Here is a 23,129-nt window from a genome sequence, read left to right as displayed (position 1 = left end):
GACCTGGAACTTACATATATATATATATATAAAATATATATGTAATAATATATAACATATATATATGTTTTTGCACATATGTCTTATTCAAGAACTTGCTCATATAACCACACTTAATTGCAGAGAAAGTGGTTAATGTAATCTCTAGCTAGGAAGATGTGTGCCTAACTAAAACTCAGAAGGCTCTATTACCAAAAGGAAAACATCAGTACTGGTGGTACCTTAGCATCCTCTGCCACAACACTATAGGTAAGGATGTTGTAAAAAAGACAAAGGAGAAAATCATCTACAGAAGGAAATAATAAAAATAACAATATTAATAATAAAATAATAAAATTAATATAATAATAATTATTATTATAGCCAAGATTTCAGTACTTATTATATTCAAAGCTCTGTGCTGAATACTTTACATGTGATATATCCCTTAATTTTTCCAAGTATTCTATGAGGTAGGCCATACAATACCCTTCATCTCCCCAATTTACAGGGGTGGACACTAATTTATTATTGCAAGTTTATTACTTATTTGATTTTGAAATTTGACAATTTCAATATATAAAAGAACTTCTTAATTTGTAAAGCACAGTATTTCAAATTGGTTCAATTCTATTTCAAATCTTTAGAGTCCAGTCTACTTGTTTCTCATTTGCCAATTTATTATGTATAAATATTATTTCAAATATAATAACAACATACATATTGAGTATTTATTACATGCCAAGTACTTTTCTAAGTTTTTTAATATGTATTAACTCATTTGCCCCCCTGAGACTACACTATGAGGTATGCATTATAATTATCTTCATTTACCAATTAAAAAACTGGGGTATAAACCCCTCAAGGTCACAAAACCCATAGAAGCTGAGCTGGGATTTGAAACCCCATAGTCTGCACTGTTAATCACAATGAAACTATGATGCCTCTCAAGATAAATCATTAGTGTATTAAAGAGTAATAAAATAAATACAAAATATGACATAACTGGAAAGTGAAGAAAGGTTACAGGAATTTTCCCTAACAAAAAACACATGTAAAACATATTTTTCACATTGGTAAGAATGCCATGAAATGCATATTTTGAGAGACTTTACTAGGGAGTCATAATTGAGCTCAATGGAATTAAAATGTGTCTCCAAATAAGCAGACAGCACCCATCTGGTCCATTTTCATTTCTAAAATGTCTGTGCTTTTATTTCACATTAGCATAAGCCCACTGAAATCATATTCACTGTCATCATTGATGTTGTAATGGAAGAACACATGGAATGCAAAATTGTCTGTATTCTCTGCTTCAATTTTTCTTTCTCCCATTCTCTCTTAAACTCACTCCAGTCAGGCTTTCACCTCACAGCACTGAAACTGCTCTTGTCAAGGTTGCTCATTAATCCATTGGTGAAGCCCCCATGTTACTGAAGCATTTGGCCTGGGTAATCACCCCTCGATTTTGAAGCAGTTTCTTCACTTGATTTTTGGTTTGCCAGCCTCAGTATTCCTGCCTCACTGGCTGCTTCCTCTGAATGTGTGTTTTTTGTTCCTCTTCCTCTCCAACCTAATGCTGACCCTTTTATATTAACTCAGTTCTCAGACATCTCTTGTTTCATTCCCATCTTTTCTGGTCTATATATACTTACCCCATGATTATAAATATGAACTATAAGCTTCTAAATTTGTATCACTAACCCAGGGCTCTCCCAGGAACTCCAAACTCATTTATCCAATTGTTCACTGGACAACCCACCTAAACCCAAAATTCCATCACAAACCTAACATTGCCAAAATGCAACCTCCTGATAAAAGCTCTCTAAATATACTTTTTATGCTGTCTCACCCATCTCAGTAAGTGAAAACCCTGTACTTCCAGTTGCTTAATATGTGATCTTCCAAAACAAATGTGCCTAACCATATTCTACTGCAATTATTATAGAAAATCTCCTGTAAAAAAACACATAAGTATATAAATTATAGCTAGATAGTTAAATAATCATATTAAAACCAGTATGCCAGTCCCTCTCTACTCCAAAAACTGACAGTAAAAAATATATTTTTAAGTTCAATTAAAATCTTCTCTCTACCTAACCTATTCCAAAATGAACTCAATGTACCAGTTAAACTCATGATCCCCAAATGACCAATACCTTATTGGCAAAATGCAAGCCTAACACATATCCAGTTGTCACTTTACCTTTCAATCTACTCCCATGTGAATGCAAGTCACTTGAAAGGAGAGGCTTGTTTTTTTCATGTAAGTATACCCAGAATTTAGTGTAGTGCCTCACAGGCACACAATAAATATTTGTGGAATAAATTTTAAATGATTAAAGCAAAAAGGAAATAGATTTGAAGGATAAGCAATGGTGAATATCATATGCTGCATAAACACATTAAGATTTTTATCTTAAAAATTGATAAACTTTTTTATCAATTGAAATATAAATATAAATATAAATATAAATTTATATAATATATAAATATATATATAAATATATAAATATAAATATAAATTTATATAAATATAAATATAAATTGAAAAAACTTTTTTAATAATGCAAGAAAAATGATATACTTATTAATTTCTCTTTTTTTTCTACTTTTACTTTTTGACAATGCCATGCAGCATGTGGGATCTTAATTCTCTGACCAGGGATCGATCTCATGCTCCCTGCACTGGAAGCCCAGAGTCTTAACCACTGGAACACCAGGGAAGACTCTATATATTAATTTATAATATCTATCTATTATACCACTGCATAAAAAATGGGATAATAATGGTGCTACACAAAATCCAATGCTTCTAATAAAATGTATTCCAGTGATAATTCAGGATGTGAGCCACTGGGGACAACCAAGTACATGCTACAACTCAGATTCCTCACATATGAATTGTTATCTGTTAATATATACATAGCTGCTTTCCAAGAGTTGATGGAAATTTCTTTGATCCTACAAAAAAATCTGGGAAGAATACTTTGGACTTTATTTTTGTGATTAAGGGTAATGGAATCTTTCTGAATTTTAGATTTATTTTCTGTGAAACAAGAGGGTAAAAACATTCATTTCATATTACATGTGTGAACATTCTATGAGACAATACTGGTAAAACATCCAGCCCACTGCCAGGTGTGATATAAATGCCAAAATTTTATAATGATTGCTAAAAATTTGCTATTTAATAACATGATGAATGAGAAGGATTGAATTTTTTGTGTTTTTCAATCCCTTACCCTCCTGTCTAAGCAGTTTATCTCAAGCAGGACAGGATTAAAGATTGAATGAGGAACAGATCTGAACCACAAACTGCAGTTAGAGCTTCTTCATATTGATTTTTTTTTAATTATAAAATATTTTTTTCAAATATACATCTCCCAGCAATTTCCCCTTCATCACTGCTGACTCCGATTCACCTTAAGGTGTTGTTTATAAGGCCCAGGTGGCATGTAGAAGGGTGTTGCTAGGTGAGTGTACTTTGAAAAAGTCTCTGGATATTCCTGATTATGTAACCTCACACAAAGCTCTCCCCCTTACATGGGGCTTTCACTTACCATCTTCTTTAGAAACATTGCTTTGACAATTATTCTATTTATTTTTTCAAGTTTTGACAGATATTTTAAGAATTCCTTGTTAGAATACAATATACTTAGAAAAGGGCAAAACCTAATTTTTATTCCAAGAGCTTAATAAGAATTACTTAATACCTAACCAAGAAAAATCCAGGTGGTGATTTGATGAATAATTTCATTTAAATGACAAATGTAAACTTTTTTTGTTTGTTTGTTTGTGTGTTTTTTTTTACTGAGTTAGCTCTATTTGCCTGAAAATGGAGTGTTTATTTTTTATTTTTGTTCATGTATGTTTTGTTTTTTTTTTCCTGCTGTTCAGCTATGGTTTACTTCTACAAAAATAATAATAATAAGTCAAAAGACTAAGAACAAATTAAGCTTGAATGAAGGAGTATTTTGTTTAAAGAGATGGGAAAAGCCATTTCCTATTTTCATGACCAAGATTTTTTACAAACTGTGGACAGTACTTTTAAAACTGTTATAGAGTATGGGAATTTCTCATCTTTTCAGGCCATGTGGTATCAGTTGAACTCAAATTTAGATCTTTAAATTTCAAAGGATTTACTTAAGTCTTTTGAGATAAGAATTTTCAAAGAACACAGTCTTACTAAACTGAATATATACAAACACACTACACCTCATAACTGATGACTAAGGGACTGATGATTCAGACAATTAACATTGGGCTTATATTCAGGGAAATAAGTGTCACTAAAGTGCCAGTTATTTTATTATTTTTCTAATTCTCATCTCTCTCCTCACTGTCTGTGCCACACCTCGGCAAAATCACTGTCAGGCTCAGGAATATTTCTCTGACTTTTCTGACTGCCAGACTTGGAGCAAACAAAGTCTTCAGTTTGCATGAAGATTTTTCCTACCCTGAGCAACGTTTCTTTCTTTACAGATCCATTGTGTTCAGTGATTAGGGCTCCTAGCAGTCTAAGCTGCAGATAAGAGAAAGGATATCCCCACCTCCACTTATCCATCACTGGCATATCTTGAATGCATGGGAGTATCTTCAATAAGAAAATGATGCTACTTGTTGGATGTTTTGGTTGATTTATGTGTACAGTAGAATGTAGTTTCTTTGATGTCCAGGAACACGAAAACAATATATGTAAACAAGATATATCTAGCTAGCTACTAATTTATGTATATGAAATCAGGGTCATCAAATGGGAAAATCAAAGTGTAATTACCTTGTTTTTCCCTGATTGAAACACTACCAATTAAATGACTCTTCCATGTATTCCAAAGGGAGAGAAAATAAACACCTTTGCTGTGTATTGTTAAATGTCAAAAGAAATCACATTTAAAAATAATTTTAAAAAATTTAAACTCTAAGTTTAATGGTCTCTTGTGTTAATAAAGGATTCTTTCCAAAGGAATGAGCTAAAATGAAATGTGCAGGAGAGTTAATAATCAACTTGAAACAATAAGGAGGCAACTTAATCTCAACTAAATGAAAAGAGTATTTGCTCAGTAGTTTCTCAGAGATTTCCCAAATTCTTCATTGCACAAGTTATTCCTGTTATGAGTACTTCAAATCAGAGTCTCAATAATAAACCATAGACAAACCAAATAAATAGAATCTGAAGCCAGTTATAATATTGTCTCAACTCAATTATTTTTCTTACATTAAAATATATTTGTGTTCAACATTTCACTTTGCTAACTTCAGAAACTTCTCACAGAGTCATGACATTTTTTTGGCTGTGATGTCAAAAGTATAAATCAAACCCTGTATATCAATATCTAAGCTCTCAGAGAGGGGCAATTTGCTATGCACAGCGACACTTTGGGGATTTTATACTGTATTTTTAAAGTTTCCTTAAAGCCACAAACCTTACATAAAAGACTGCATCAGATATTTAGGGTAAACTGGGTAGAACTCTAGCTTTTATCTTTCACCTCTTTCATCTGTCACTCCCCTTTGATCTACGGTGGTTATTTAGAAATTACTTGTCCTATGTCTCAAAGTTTTTGGTGCTTGATAAATAAATGATACCACATTTCTTTGTTTATTTTGTTTCCACACATATTTACTATCTTTCTGTATCTGCTTATATATGCATTCCAGTAAGGTAATATAAGAACCCAAATTTAAACTTGCAATGTGTATCAAGACAATTCAGTATCGCAGATTATATCCTTTACCTTTTTATATCCTACAGATGACCTTCAATTAGATAAGCTTCTCTCACTTTTCCATTGTGGAGAAAAATGAATATTATTGAGGAGGAGAATATCAAGCAGGGCAACTCCTACAAAAACAGTGAAATGAACATATTCTTCTCATAGCCTTAGAAATGAGCCATCTGCTTCTTTCAAATGGCTCCTCACAGCCAACCTACCAGGTCTCACTGCTGGACCCAGTGCCCCAATGATCTGATACTCTGTCCCATGCCTTCCAAGAACTGTCCAAATATATTCTTGTCTCTGTTTCTTCAATAAATATTATTTGCCATTTTTCCTATTTTCCAATTAATTTAAATCAATTTCCTGTTTTCAAAGTAAATTTAACTTAATATGAATTTAGCAGCATCCACACAAAGGATAAGAACCTCCAATCTTGCAGAGATAACTTTTAAAATATGAATATATGGAATAGTAAAATACATCAAGACAAAATTAAACACTGGCACTTTTATTTTTGGAAAATTTTTGAAAATTAAAAACAAAAAAGAATAATCTAACAATCACCCATACTTTACCATCCAAAATTAACAGGTTGTACTTTGGGTGAATTTAGTAAACACTTCTTTTTGTATATTACTAATTTAAAAACTATATATATTATATATATATAGGTATATATATATATATATAAACTGACCTATTTATTTATATGTTTATTTGTTTCCATATGTATTTAAATTGTGATCATAACACACAAAGCTAAAGTTTACCTGAACTCACTATAAAACATTTATAGTAGTTATTTTTTTTATATGGATCAATCACAGGTCTTAGTCATAGTCATCAAAAATAAAAACAATATCATTAGAAAGAAGGAAAGAAATATTAAATGTTGGACTACATAATGGCTATGAATTAATCCGCATTCCTATTATTAAGTGCCATGTATGATATATATATATGTATATATGTACACACAAACGCACACACACACATGCACACACATATGTATTGTGTTTTTCCTCACTCCAACATTGACCCTGGCCAAAGGTCATTCAGACCTCATTTTTCAGATGAAGAAGCAAAGGCACATATGCTTAATGATCCCACCAAGGGCTCAGCTAGTACAGATGATGTGAACTTTAATAGGCCTGATATATAAACCTGTGCTCCTGACTAAGCCATGCTATTCATTCTGTCACCAAATGTGAATTAAAATTTGACACTTTTCTTACCATGCCATCACCAGACATTTCTCAAATTCTATACCAGGTAGTAATCATTATAAAAGCAGCATTTTTGAGGCATTTCCTATTTTAAGAGGAAGGGGAGATTTGATTTATTTTACCTAAAAAAATCAGTTTGAGGCAGTTGATATATTTTAACATTTGTATCCTAGTATAAAATTTGACTCACACACAAGCTGAGATGAAATTTCTCTGATATGATGAAGGTGAAAAGGGAGTTTTTGCAAACCAAAATGATTGGTTTAGCCAGTTTCATTTTCATTAATACTAAAACCAATACTTACTGGCTTGAGTTACTTTTCTCATAGGACATATCTAAGTTAAAACATTAATTTTGGCAAGGGATTAGTTTATAACATGACCTGATTACCATTTGGCATTTTAAAGCAATTTGAAATATTATTATTTTTTGTTTGTTTATTTGTTTCTTTTTCTGGAAGGATATAAATATCTAATTGGTAACTATAGTTACCATTTGGGAGTGTTCTCTCCTCTTTACATTTTGCAATAGTTTGAAAAGCATGGATATTATTTATAAGTTTGGTAGAACTCCCTTGTGTAACTGTCTAGGGTCTTGGACTTTCGTTTGCTGAGAGTTTTGTCTTATTTTAATTACAGATTCAGTTTCATTTCTAGTGATTGGTCTGTTATAATTGTCTGTTTCTTCCTGGCTCAGTCTTGGCAGGCTGTATCTTTCTAGAAATTTGTCCACTTCTTCTAGATTGTCTAATATGTTGGCATATAATTGTTCATAACATTCTCTTGGTATTTCTGTGGTTTCATTGTTATTTCTCCTCTTTCTTTTTTATTTTGTTTATTTGGGATCATCTCTCTTTTCTTCTGGGTAAGCCTGCCTAAAGGTTTTTCAATTTTGTTTATCTTTCCAAAAAGTCAACTCTCAGTTTTACTGATATTTTCTACTTTTTTTTTTTAAATCTCTATTTAATTCATTTCCTCTCTGGCCTTCATTATTTCCTTCCTTCTGCAGATTTTGGGGTTTGTTTATGCTTCTTTATCTAATTCTTTTAAGTGGTAGGTTAGGTTGTTTATTTGAGATTTTTCTTGTTTCTTGTGGAAGGCCCATATCCCTATGATTTTCCCTCTTAGAACTGCTTTTGCTGCATCCCATAGATTTTGGAAAGTTGTGTTTCTATTTTTCTTTTTCTCAAGGTATTTTCTGATTTCCTTTTTGATTTAATCAATGACACATTGTGTTTCTGTGGGGGTTTTTTGTTGTTGTTGCTGCATAATCTCCACATTTGTTCTCTTCCCATTTTTCTTTCTGTAGTTGATTTGTAGTCTCATACCATTGTAGTCACAAAAAATGCAGAATATCATTTTTATCCCCTTAAATTTGTTAAGGTTTGTTTTGTGATCTATATGTGATCTATCCTGCAAAACATTCCATGTGCAATTGAAAAGAATGTGTATTCTGCTTTTTTTTTTTTTTGGATTTAATGTCCTATAGATATCAATTAAGTCAACTGATCTATTGGGTCATTTAAAACCTCTCTTGCCTTATTGATTTACCTTCTGAATGATCTTTCCATTGATGTCAGTGGGGTGCTAAAGTCACCTATTATTGTTGTATTATTGCCAATTTCTCCCTTTATGTCTGTTAGTTTTGCTTTATATATTTAAATGCTCCTATATTGGATGTGTATATGTTAATGAGTGTAATATCCTCTTCTTGTATTGATCCCTTTATTATATAATGCCATTCTTCATTTTTCATTATAGACTTTGTTTTAAAGTCTATTTTGTCTGATATGAGTATTGCTACCCCTGCTTTCTTGTTGTTTCCTTTTGCATGAAATATCTTTTTCCATCCCCACACTTTCAATTTGTGTGTGTCCTTTGCCCTGAAGTGAGTTTCTTGTATGCAGCATATTGAAGGGTCTTTTTTAATACAATCAGCCACTATGTCTTTTGTTTGGGGCATTTAATCCATTGACATTTAAAGTAATTTTTGATAGGTATGTACTTATTGCTTTTTATTACTTGTTTTCCAGTTGTTTTGTAGTTCTTCTTTGTTTATTTCTTCTTTTTGTTTCTCTTATGATTTGATGATTTTCTTTTGTAGTATGCTTGAGTTTCTTTGTGGTTTTTGTGTATCCATTGTAGGTTTTTAATTTGTGGTTACCATAGGGTTCATATATGTTGACCCATAATTATATCTACTTACTTTAAACTGATAATCATTTAAGTTCAAACATGTTTTAAATGACACACATATTTTACTCCCCTCTACTAATTTTGTGTTTTTAATGTCATATTTTATGTCTTCATCATTATCCCTTTACGGTTTATTGTAGTTATATTTGCTTTTACATTTTTTGTTTTTTTAATCTACATGGTGGCTTATATAAGTGATCTTTAATTCTTACTCTATATTTGCCTTTTCTATTGGTATTTCACCTTTTCTATAGATTTTTGCTTCTTTTCTGTCTAGAAAAGACCCTTTTAACATTTCTTTTAGGATAAGTTTAGTATTGCTGATTTCTTATACTTTTTGCTTATCTGAGAAAAATCTTTACCTCTCCTTCTATTCTAAATGATAATCTTGCTGGATAGAGTATCCTAGCTTGCAGGTTTTTTCCTTTCAGGACTTTGAATATATCATGCCACTCCCTTCTGCCCTGCAAAGTTTCTGCAGAGAAATCAGTTGATATCCTTATGGGAATTTCTTCGTATATGCCTTTTTTTTTTTTCTTGCTGCCTTTAAAAATTTTTATTCATCTTTAACTTTTGCCGTTTTGATTATGATATATATTGGTGTGGGCCTCTTTGGGTTCATCTTGTTTGGGACCCTCTGTGCTTCCTATACCTGGGTATCTGTTTCTCTCTTTAGATTTGGGAAATTTTCCCCCATAATTTCTGCAAATGCATTTTGATCCTCTCCTCTCTCTTCTTTTGGACCCCTATAATGTGGCTATGACATGTTTTTATATTATCCCTTAGATATCTTATGTCATTTTCAGTTTTTTAATTTGCCTTTCTGCCTCCTGATCTGATTGGGTGATTTTCATTACTCTATCTTCCAGAAAACTTATGCGTTCTTCTGTGTCTTTAATCTGCTATTCATTGATTCTAAAGTGCTTTTTATCTCAGAAATTGAATTATTTATTTTTTATCAGGTCTTCTTTATAGTTTCTAATTTCTTGTTAAAATGATCTGTGCTTAGGGCAATTCTCTGTCTTAATTCAGCTAACATTTTTATTACCAACTTCTTTAATTGAGAGTAGTCCTTCTGCTTTTTCACTTCACCTACCTTTGTCTGCATCTATGGATTTAGGTGAAACAATTATCTTCTGTGGTCTTGAAGGTGTTTTTATGTGGGAACATCCCTGTGTAGACTGTGTATGTCCAGTGTCTTTGGTGTGAGGGCTAGATTTGATGTGGACATGAGCCATGTGTTTCCTCATAGTGTGTTGACCACTTGATAAGGCACATGGCTGGTGTTGGAGCAGCTAGAGCATGCCCAAGGTATGAAGAGAGACTTCCTTTCTGCTCAGTGTCAGTTGTCCTGTCCAGGGTCGGGTCTGCTCTCAAGTTGCTGGAGCAGAAGCCCTGAGGGTTAGGCTCAAGTTGGCTCTGTTCTGCTAAGTGTCTGTTTTATTTCCTCCCTCAGGATGGGAGTGCTGAAGTAAGTGGGGCTCGTGTACTTACAGAGGTCCAATGAGCTGCCTGTGTAGGTGTCTGTGGCTCTGTTCAGATGCAGCCCAAGTTCTCATCTTTTCCCCTGTTGTTGTCATCCCAGATCTAGTGCAAGGTTGTGGCTGGCATATTGTAGGCAGGACTGGAGCACTTACTAGGCTGTGACGGGATCAGTGTTGTGGTTGTGGGAATTGAACCAGTTGCACTGCTTTCAGAAATCTGAGATTTTTCTGTAGTGCTTTGTGAATAAGCACCACAAATGGCTGCCTCTCCAACACCTAGGCCACACTCCAGGCACCAAGTCTGCCTCTGTGTCCCTACACTGAATCTTTTCCCAGGACCTGGCTGCCCTAGGTCCAGTGCCAAGTTGTGGCATGAAGTGAATGGGGCCATGGTGTTTCACTCAGTTCAGATTGTGGAGTGACGTGAGGGAGCAGCCACTAAGGCAGACCTGTCTCCACCCTGTTTGGTGGCAAGCCAGCATTCTCACACTTGTCATGAGTTGAGTCTAGGCTTCTCTAGCCTTTTTATCTGTTCAGTGGTTCTCTAGGCAACCAAGGGCTTGTCTCCTATGCACAGGACTCCAGGACTGGGATGTCCAGTACATGGCTCAACCCACTTACCCCCGAGGGTGAGTGACTGCCCATGCAAGTTTCCTTTTCCTCCTAGAGCCCTCCCAGGGACACAGGTCTTGACCAGATGCTTTTCTTCCTGTCCCATCTGATTACATGAGACTCTTGCAGTCTTAGCTGTATAAGAATTCTTCTGCCAGTTTAAAGTTAGTTTCCCAAGAGAATTATTCCACATGTAGATGTATTTTTTTTTAACAACTTCATTGGAGTGCAATTGCTTTACATTGTTGTGTGAGCTTCTGCTGTATAACAAAGTGTTTGTAGGGGAAGGTGATCTCCATGTCCTCTTACTTTGTAATCTTTTTTTTTTTTTTTGCAGTACGTGGGCCTCTCACTGTTGTGGCCTCTCACTGTTGTGGCCTCTCCTGTTGCAGATGGAGCACAGGCTCTGGATGCGCAGGCTCAGTGGCCAAGGCTCACAGGCCCAGCCGCTCTATGGCATGTAGGGTCTTCCCGGACCAGGGCACGAACCCGTGTCCCCTGTATCGGCAGGCGGACTCTCAACGACTGCACCACCAGGGAAGCCCCTTATTTTATAATCTTGATCATAATTCTTTGAAATCCTTTTTGAAGAGTGTGTTATATAAACTGTGCTATATAAATTATAAATAAACAAATAGAGATACACACAGAGATATATATAATGTTTTACCTTTACTTATTTTCCTATTGAATGATAGGTCACACATCAAAGATCTGACAAACATCTGGATCTCAGAGAAAATAGTTTTCTTCAAGAGTATTAAATTATGATTTCCAGTGAAGTAGCCTAAAGATTAAAATCAGTTTTTCAATATTGTAGAAATTGCAATATTTATTAAGCTATATAAGTTCAATGCTCTTTTTCTAGTGAATTTTCTTTGGAAATATTGACAAAGTTTACTTGCAAACTTTTTTTTTTTTTTATGTAATACCAATAGTGCACCCAATGGTAAAGCTAGCACATGTAAAGCATAGTTCTTGCCCTAGAACTTTTACTCTATAAATAGCTGAAAAAAAATTGCACTGCAATTACTCTGCATTTGCTTCTAATTACCTCACTTCTCTAGAAATATTCATTCCTCAGCTTTGTGTTCCTTTTTGTTTAGAGAAAGAAAGAACATCACTTTATTCAGCATAAATGTATGATTGTTGGGGAGGGGGAGATTTCTTCAGTACTGTATATTAAGCAATGCACTTCCCATAAAGATTACTTTTAAAGTCATCAAAGATGTGACATTTTTGGAATCAAACTATGAAGGAAGGAATGTCCATGTGGGATAATGGCATTACTGCTGCTTTCCATAAAGCACTTTCCATGATGAATTGATTAAATAGGCCAGGAGCAGAGTTAAAAAGATTTCCATGGGTTTCCTCCAGATAGCATTTTTACCAGTTTCTCATGCAGTGCCAGGAAAACTGTAAATAAGTTACTGACCCTTCCTCAAAGCAGATACTCCCAGAAAGTTCACTTTTTTTTTTTTAGTTTATAAGTTAACAATACCTGTTTCATCACTATTATTATCATTACCTTCAACTAATGATCTCCTGCTAAATTCCAGGCAAGCAATGATGTTGAGTCTTTTACAAACATTGTTATCTTGAATACTCAAAGCAATCTTTAAAAGAAAATAATAGTGTCATTATTTAACAGATAATAAAATTGAACTCCAACATACTAAATTATGTTTGCAACTTCTTAGAATTGTATCTATTTGCTTCCAAAACCAGTATCATTTTTTCCTGCACTGTTGTTTCTATAATATAGCATTACCATGATAAACCACATATGATAGAATTCTGCTATTTTGAAATTACTAGACAATACTGAGATGATCAAGTACAATTCTTATAAACTTCAAAATGCTCATAACTATGTGCTTCATACTATAATTAGTTAAACATCAGATTTTTCCACATACTCACACATTTTTTTTATGTTTGAGGCTCATTTTACTCTTCTATATTTCCTTCCCTTTCACGCTCTCTTCCACTAATGGTCATATTTTTGAAAGGTATTGAACAACATGCAGCACAGGACTATGGTCCTGGATAGAATGGAAACACATAAACAGAACCCTAAGATTGTTTTAGCTTTCCATCTTGGGGCATTTTATGGCTACTGGCTCAGGCAGAGCCAAGAATCTCTCAGAGCTGAAAAGGTAGAGAAAAGAGTTTGAAGACACTGAAGGACTGGTATTTTCAAGGCAGGACACTGGAGAGGAAGAGCTATGCAGGGTGAAAGTGAAGGCAGGAGTACATGTGAATATTCACTGCAGATACTTAGCTGAGGCTGAGTTGAATATTTGGAAGGTGGGACTGCACAAACCATAGCAGAGATAGCTGATAAGGAGCTGAGACCTGAAAGGTGATGCCAAAGGATGTACAGTGTAGGGGAATGTTGGAATAAAAATAAATGAAGAAAACATATAATCACTTTAATAAATGATAAAAGCTCTCAGAAAACTAGTAATAAAGAAAATTTCTCAATATTATAAGAGGAATCAGTGAAAAACCTACTGCTAATATTACATTTAACTGTGACTAAATGCTCTTCTACTAATATTGGGAACAATACAGGGTATGTTCACTCTCACCACTTTTGTTAATAGTCAATACTAAAAGTCCTAATGTGTGCAGTGAGATGACAAAGAAAAGTAAAAAAAAATTAAGTTTGAAAAAGAAGTAAAGCTGTCATTATTTACATATAATATGATCATTTAGATAGAAAACCTTAAGGAATCTACAAAAATTACTATGTAGATTTAGCAAGACCACAGGATACAAGTCAATATATGAAATCCATTAATGTTTCCACATATTAGTAACAAAGAATTGGAAAATAAATTTTAGGAAAAAAATCTTACATTAACATAAAAAACATTACATTCTAGAAATAATATAGCAAAATATGTGCAAAACATCTATACTGAAAATTATAAAACATGAATGAATAAACTAAAAAAGTAAAACTACAATTATGGATCAGAAAACTCAGTATTTTTAAAATGTCCATCCTCTCTAAATTGGTACATAGATTCAATACACCTACTCTCAATATTCCACTATCTTTTCTTGAAGGAAAAAACACACTGATTCTAAAATTTATGTAAAAAATCAAGAATATACAACAGCCAAATAATATTTAAAAAGAGACACAAAGTTAGAGGACTCACACTATCTGAATTCAAGCTTTACTATAAAGGCAGAGTAATCAAGACACTGTGGGGTTGGCATTAGGATAGAACACTATGTCATAGGAACACAATAGAGGTTTAGAAATAGAACCACTGTTCAACAGATTTTTAACAAAGGTACCAAGTAAATTCAGCAGGTAAAGGGAAGCCTTTTTAACAAATGGTGGAATAACAACTGAGTAAATATATAGAGAATAAATAGAAGCCTACCTCTCAACATATTCAGAAAATAATTTGAGAGGTATTATACACATAAAAACCCAGACCATCTGGTTTTAGAAGAAAACATGGTAGAACATCTTCTTGACCTAGGAGTAGAGACTTCTTAAAGAGGACATGAAACATACTAACCACAAAACTAATAAATTGGACTTCATACAAAACTAAAATATTCTGTTTATCAAATGCTGTAGTTATCATTAATACACAAAGTACAAACTGAGATAAAATATTTTCACTACTATGTTCTGATATAGTACATATCAAGAATACATATGAAACTCTTAAGAAAACAAACAAACAAATTAAAAGGTTAAGCAAAAGCACTGAATAAATATTTCAAAAAAGAAGATGTGTGAATGGCCAACAAGCACATGAGAAGATACTCAATATCATTAGTCATTAGGGAGATGCAAATTAAAACTGCAATGAGAAACCACTAAAGTGGCTAAGATTTTTTAAAAGATTGATAATACCAAACTAGACTATGCAGTAACTATATAGAATTCTTGTACATTGCTGCAAGGAGTGTAAAATGGTAAAATCACATTGGAAACATGTTTGGCAAGTTCTTAAAAAATTAAATGTGTATCTATCCTATGACCCATCAATTCCAATCCTAGGTATGTATGCAAGAGATACGTAAACATATGGTCACAAAAAGACATATAAGAATACTTACAGTAATCTTACTTATACTAGTTGTAAAACTAGAAGCTGCCCAAATGACTATTAAGAATTAAGAATGATAAACAAATGTGTTATATATTCAACAAGAAAAAATAATGGAATATACACATCCATTTAAAAAATTAATCAATGTATACAACAAGAAACTAACACCATTGTAGAGCAATTATACTCCAATATAGATGTTTAAAAAAAAATTGTATACAGCAACATAGTCTGAAAAACATTATGTTGAGCAAACAAAACAGACACAAAACAGTGCATACTGTATGCTTTCATTTATATAAAATCTACAATAACGGCAAAAGTATCTATTGTCTTAGAAATCAAACGTGTTGCCTTTGGGTAATGGAGATTAACTAGAAAGATGCAGGTGAGAAAGTTTTGGAGTCAATGAAATTTTATATCTTCATTGGGATATTCGCTATACTGATAGGTGTATTTTGTCAAAACTGACCAAATTGCATACATAATACCTGTATGTTTCACTGTATACAAGTTTTACCTCAACAAAAAATGTGAGAGGAAAATTTGTAGAATAAGACTGCATAGCTAATTCTTATCACTAAATGAGAAGAGTGTTGGCAATTGGAACACGTGACAGTAAAAAATGCTAATACAATTTTCTCTCCTGGGGAGTCCAATGCTGGCAAAGAAAACACTGAAAGTGTTGGTGAGTATTACACTCCACAGCAGGTAAAGCAATACCTTTAATTCCATTTCTTATGTATGTCTCAAATTTTTGAGTCCATTCATTTTGTCATTCTTCTAAAATAAAAATAGACATTACAGTTTTTAACAGTTTAATTACATTTAATAACCTTCAAATATAAAACTTGGCAACAATGCAAGATTTTTCAAATATCTAGCTAAAGTAAACATTTATTCCAAAAAGTGAAAGGCCAAGAGGACAAAGAAAATGGAGAATTTAAGTAGAAGTAATGATGTGAACTTAATTGTAGTGATAAGAATAAGCTACCATGTGAAATGTTTTTTATAAACATAACTCATTTGATTACTACTTCAGTTAGCCAAAAATCCCTGCTTTTATATTTAGCATCAACTTACAATTTAAAAAAATGTTTAATATCCAGAAAGGTATAAAGAGAGAGGACAATATTTTTTCCCCAGGAGAAAACAGATTGATAACTTCATCTGTAACCAAAACTTTCAAATAGGAATGAAAACGAATTACTATTCAACAAACAGTTACTGAGAATCTACCATGTTTTGAGGACTGTTCAATGTGTAGAAATACAAAGATAACAGTAATAAATTCACAACCTAGGTCACAGCCTGGCATTGAGGTATATATTATAAATAATGTAAATACTTTAATAGGCATGTGTTCAAACTATTGTGGAATGGATTTTTTTAATTCAAATATTCTTTTAGGAAAGCATTAAAAAGGAAACGATTTTTTATTGAAGTATAATTATATTATAATAGTAGATTAGTTTCAGGTTTATAACATAGTGATTCAATATTTTTATACATTATACTTCATTTACAAGTTATTATAAAATATTGAATATATTTCCTGTGCTATACAATATATATTTGTAGCTTATGTATTTCAAACATAGTAGTTGGTACCTTTTAATACCCTACTCCAACAGGCTCCTTTGCATATCCCTCTCCTCACTGGTAACAACTAGTTTGTTCTCTTTTTCTGTTAGTTTGTTTCTGTTAAGTTATATTAATTCATTTGTTGCATTATTTTATATTCCACATATAAGTGATAACAAATGGTATTTCCTTTTCTCTGTCTCACTTGTTTTACTAAGCATAATACCATCCAGGTACATTCATGTTTTAGCAAATGGCAAAATTTCATTTTTTATGGCTGAGTAATATTCCATTACATATGTAAACCACACTTCTTTATCTTTATATTCATCTGTTGAAGAACAGTTAAATTGCTTGACTATTGTAAATAATGCTGCTGTGAACATTGTGGTGCATATATCTTTTCAAATTAGTGCTTTCATTTTCTTCAGATATGTACCCAGGAGTGGAATTGCCAGATCATATGGTAATTCTATTGTTAGACTTTGAGGAACCTCCATACTGCTCTCCACAGTGGCTGCACCAATTTATATTCCCACCAGCAGTGTACAAGTGTTCCCTTTTCTCCACATCCTCACCGACATTTATTATTTGTGTTCTTTTTGATAATAGCCATTCTGACATGTGTGAGGTGGTATATCATTGTGGCTTTGATTTGCATTTCTCTGATGATTAGCAATGTTGAGCATCTTTTCATGTGCCAGTTGGTCATCTGTATGTCTTCTTTCAAAAATATCTATTCAGATTCTCTGCCCATTTTTTTAATTTGCTTGCTTATTTTTTTGTTTGTTTTTTAATATTTTACTTTTGTACAATTTTTCAAGGTTACTTTCCATTTACAGTTATTACATGGGATTCTTTTTTTTTTTTTTTTTTTTTTTTGTGGTATGCGGGCCTCTCACTGTTGTGGCCTCTCTCATTGCAGAGCACAGGCTCCGGACACGCAGGCTCAGCAGCCATGGCTCATGGGCCCAGCCGCTCCACGGCATGTAGGATCCTCCTGGACCAGGGCACGAACCCGTGTCCCCTGCATTGGCAGGCGGACTCTCAACCACTGCACCACCAGGGAAGCCCTGGTTGCTTGTTTTTTGAAATTGTTTTGTAAGTAACGTTTATATATTTTGGATATTAATCCCCTATTGGTTATATCATTTGCAAATATTTTCTGTCATTCACTAGGTTGTCTTTTTGTTTTGTTGATTATTTCTTTTGCTGTGTAAAAGCTTTTAATTTTAATTAGGTCCCACTTGTTTATTTTTGTTTCCTTTGTCTTAGAAGACAGATTCAAAGGAAAAAAAATGTTGCTACAATTTATGTTAGAGAGTGTTCTGCTTATGGTCTCTTCTCGGAGTTTTGTGGCTGCCATTCTTACATTTAGATCTTTCATCCATTTTGAGTTTATTTTTGTGTATGGTGTGAGAAAAATTTTATAATTTCATTATTTTATGTGTAGCTTTCCAGTTTTCCTAGCACCAATTTTTGCAGAGATTTTCTTTCTCCATTGTGTATTCTTGCCTCCTTTGTCATAGATTAATTGAACATAAGTGCATGGGTTTATTTCTCTCTATTCTGTTCCATTGATCTGTGTCTGTTTTTGTGCCCATATAATGCTGTTTTTATTACTGTAGCTTTGTAGTATAGTCTGAAGTCTGGGAGTGTTATACCTCCAGGTTTGTTCTTTTTTCTCAAGATTGCATTGGCTATTCAGGGTATTTTGTGATTCCATACAAACTTTAGGATTATTTCCTCTAGTTCTGTGAAAAATGTCACTAGTATTTTAATAGGGATTGCATTAAATCTGTAGATTGCTTTGGTTGTATCAAAATTTAACAATATTAATTCTCCCAATCCATGAGCACAGTATATCTTTCCATTAATTTGTATCAACTTCAATTTCCTTTGTCAATATCTTATAGTTTTCAGAGTATAGAGCTTTCACCTCCTTGGCTAAGTTTATTTCTAGGTATTTTATTCTTTTTGATTCAGTTTTAAATGAAATTGTTTTCTTGATTTCTCCTTATGATAGTTCATTAGTAGTGTATAGAAAAGCAACAGATTTTTGTATATTAATCTTGTATCCTGCAACTTTACTCAATTCATTTATTAATTCTAACAGTATTTTGGTGGAGACTTTAGTGTTTTCTATTTATAGTATCATGCCACCTGCAAATAGTGATAATTTTACTTCTTTCCACCCATTTTGGATGCATTTTATTTATTTCTCTTGTCTGATTGTTGTGGCTAGGACTTCCAAAATTTTGTTAAATGGAAGTTGCAAGAGTGGGTATCCATGTCTTGTTGTCTTTTTCTTGATTTTAGAGGAAAGATTTCAGCTTTTCCCTATTGAGTATAATGTTGGCTATGGGTTTGTCATAAAAGGCCTGTATTATGTTGAGTATGTTCCCTCTAGAACAACTTTGATGTGTGTTTTCACCATGAATTGACTTTGAATTTTGTCAAATGCTTTTTCTGCAGCTATTGAGATGATAATGTGATTTTAATCCTTCCTTTTGTTAATGTGATGCATCACATTGACTGATGTGCATATGTTGAACCATCTTGGCATCCCTAGAATAAATCCCACTTGATCACGGTGTATGATCCTTTTATATATTGTTGAATTAGGTTTGCTAATATTTTGTTGAGGATATTTGCATCTATATTCATCAGATATATTGGCCTGTAATTTTCTTTTTAGTAGTGTATTTCCCTTGTTTTTGTATCAGTAATTGTGGTTTTATAGAATGAAATTGGGAGTGTTCCCTCCTCTTCAATTTTTTGGAATGGTTTGAGAAGGATAGGTATAAATTCTTCTTTATATGTTTGATAGAGTTCCCTCATGAGACTTACTGGTCCTGGACTTTGGTTTTCTGGGATTTTTTAATTTACAAATTCAATTTCACTATTAGTGATTGATCTGTTCAGACTTCTATTGCTTTCTGATTAAGTCTTAGAAGATTATATGCTCCTAGGAATGTATCTATTTCTTCTAGCTTGTCCAATTTTTTGGTATATAAGTGTTCGTAGAATCATCTTATGATATTTAAAAATTTTTGTGATATCAATTTCTCCTCTTTCATTTCTTATTTTATTTATTTGGGTTCTCTCTCTCTCTCTCTCTCTCTCTCTCTCTCTTTGGCTGATGAGCCTGGCTAAAGACTTATCAATTTTGTTTATCTTTCAAAAAAAAAAAGAGCTCAGCTCCTGGTTTTATTCATCTATTCTATTTGTCTCTGTTTTATTTATTTCCTGTCTGATATTTATTATTTCCTTCCTTATGTTGACTTTTGGCTTTTTTTGTCCTTCTTTCTCTGATTCCTTTAGATGTAATATTAGGTTATTTATTTGATATTTTTATTTTCTCTTGAGGAAAGTCATGTATCACTATTAACTTCCCTCTTAGAACTGCTGCATACCATAGATTTTGGAAAGTTGCTTTTTTATTTTCCTTTGTCTCTCCTTTTATTTTCCTTTTGGTTTTCCTCTTTGATTTCAATTATTGACCACTGGTTTTATAGTAGCATGTTGTTTACTCTCCATGCGTTTGCTCTTTTCCCAATTTTCTTTCTATAGTTGACTTCTAGTTTCATATCATTGTGATCAGATAAAAAATGCTTGATATAATTTCTATCCTCTTAAATTTGTTGAGACTTTTTCTGTGGCCTAGTACATGATATATCCTGAAAAATGTTTCATGTGTCCTTGAAAAGAATGAGTATTTTGTTGTTTTGAAATGAAATGTCCTATAGGTTCTTATTAAGTCCAATCAGTCTAATGTGTCGTTTAAGACCACTATTTCCTTAATGATTTTCTGTCTAGATGATCTGTCCATTGATGTAAGTGGGGTATTAAAGTCTTCTACTACAACTGTATTATTATTTAGGTCTACTATATTAGATGCATATATGTTAATGAATGCTATATTCTCTTCTTGTTTTGATCTCATTATATACTGCTCTTCTTTGTCATTTGTGTTAGACTGTTTTAAAGTCTTTGTCTGATATGAGTATTGTTACTCCAGCTTTCTTGTCATTTCCATTTGCATGAAATATCTTTTTCCATCCCCTCACTTTTAGTAGTGTGTGTATTTAGCTCTGAAGTTAGTCTTTTGTTAGCAACATTTAGATGGGCTTGTTTTTTTAATCCACTTAGCCTCCCTATGTCTCTTGATTGGAGCATTTATTTCATTGAAATTTAGAGTAATTATTGATAGGTCTGTACGGTTTTTTTTTATGACTTGTTTTCCAGTTGTTTTTGTAGTTCTTCTATATTCTTTTCTTCCCTTGTTCCTTCCCTTGTGGTTTGATGATCTTCCTTAGTGTTTTGTTTGTGTTCCTTTCTCTCTAGCCTTTGTGTTTCTTTTGGAGGGTTTTTATTTGTGGTTACCACGAGGTTCATATATGTTGACCTGTAACTATATATACTTGTTTTAAACTGACAATCTTTTAAGTTCAAACACTTTCTAAAAGATCTATATTTCATCCCCTCCCTCACATTACATGTTTTTGATGTCATATTTACATCTTCATGTTTATCCCTAAACTGCTTATTGTAGTCACAGTTGATTTTATAATTTCTGTCTTTTAATCTTTGTACTAGCTCATTAAGTGATTGATTCACAGCCTTTACTATATATTTACCTTTACTAGTGGGATTTTTTTCCTGTAAGTTCTTACTTCTTGTTATAGTCTTGTCTTTTCCACTTAGAGAAGACCCTTTAACCCTTCTTTTAGAGTCAGTTTAGTATGATAAAATCTTTTAGTTTTTGCTTGTCTGACAAATTCTTTATCTTTCCTTCTATCCTAAATGATTATCTTGATGGATAGAAGAAAATCACTATTACAGGTTTTTTTTCTCTCTCTTTCAGCACTTTAACTGTATCATACCACTCTCTATGGCCTGCAAAGTTTCTGCAAAACTTCATCTGATAGACGTATTTGGGTGCACTTGTATGTGACTCTTTGTTTAATGCTTGCTGTCTTTAGACTTCACTCTTTATTTTTAATTTCTGCCTTGGTATGGGACTCTTTGGGTTCATCTTGTTTGGGACTCTGTGTTTCCCGTACCTGGATATATGTTTCCTTATTCAGGTTCAGCAAGCTTTCAGCTATAATTTTATCAAATATGTTTTCAAAACTTTCTTGCTCTCTTCTCTTTTGGTGCCCCCTCTAATATGGATGTTAGTATGCTTGATGCTGTGCCAAAAGTCCCTTACATTGCCCTCATGTTTTTTGTTTTGTTTTACTTTTTGTTCTGATTGGGTGATTCCCATTATTCTATCTTCCAGATCACTTATACTTTATTCTGTATCACCTAATCAGCTTTTACATCCCTCTAGTGTGTTTTTCATTTCAGTTATTGTGTTCTCCAGATCTAAGTAGTTCTTTTTATATTTTCTAGTTCCTTGTTAAAATTCTCACTGTGTGGAAACAACCTAAGTGCCCATCATCAGATGAATGGATAAAGAAGATGTGGCACATATATACAATGGAATATTACTCAGCCATAAAAAGAAACGAAATTGAGCTATTTGTAATGAGGTGGATAGACCTAGAGTCTGTCATACAGAGTGAAGTAAGTCAGAAAGAAAAAGACAAATACCGTATGCTAACACATATATATGGAATTTAAGAAAAAAAAATGTCATGAAGAACCTAGGGGTAAGGCAGGAATAAAGACACAGACCTCCTAGAGAACGGACTTGAGGTTATGGGGAGGGGGAAGGGTGAGCTGTGACAGGGCGAGAGAGAGTCATGGACATATACACACTAACAAACGTAGTAAGGTAGATAGCTAGTTGGAAGCAGCCGCATGGCACAGGGATATTGGCTTGGTGCTTTGTGACAGCCTGGAGGGGTGGGATGGGGAGGGTGGGAGGGAGGGAGATGCAGGAGGGAGGAGATATGGGAACATATGTATATGTATGACTGATTCACTTTGTTATAAAGCAGAAACTAACACACTATTGTAAAGCAATTATACCCCAATAAAGATGTTAAAAAAAATAAAAAAAAAAATTCTCACTGTGTTCATCTATTATTTTTCCAAGTTTAGCTAGCATTCTTATTATTAATATTTTGAACTCTACCTGGTACATTATTTATCTCTTTTCATTAGTTTTTATGGTTTTTTCCTTGTTCTTTCATTTGAAACAAATATCTCTGTCTTCTCATTTTGTTTAGCTTTCTCTGTCTTTATGAAATTAGGTGAAACAGTTACCTATCACAGTCTTTAAGTGGT

Source organism: Grampus griseus (assembly GCF_964374135.1).
Source record: "Grampus griseus genome assembly, chromosome: 15".
Classification (NCBI taxonomy): Eukaryota; Metazoa; Chordata; class Mammalia; order Artiodactyla; family Delphinidae; genus Grampus; species Grampus griseus.
Note: the sequence above shows the minus strand (reverse complement) of the source record.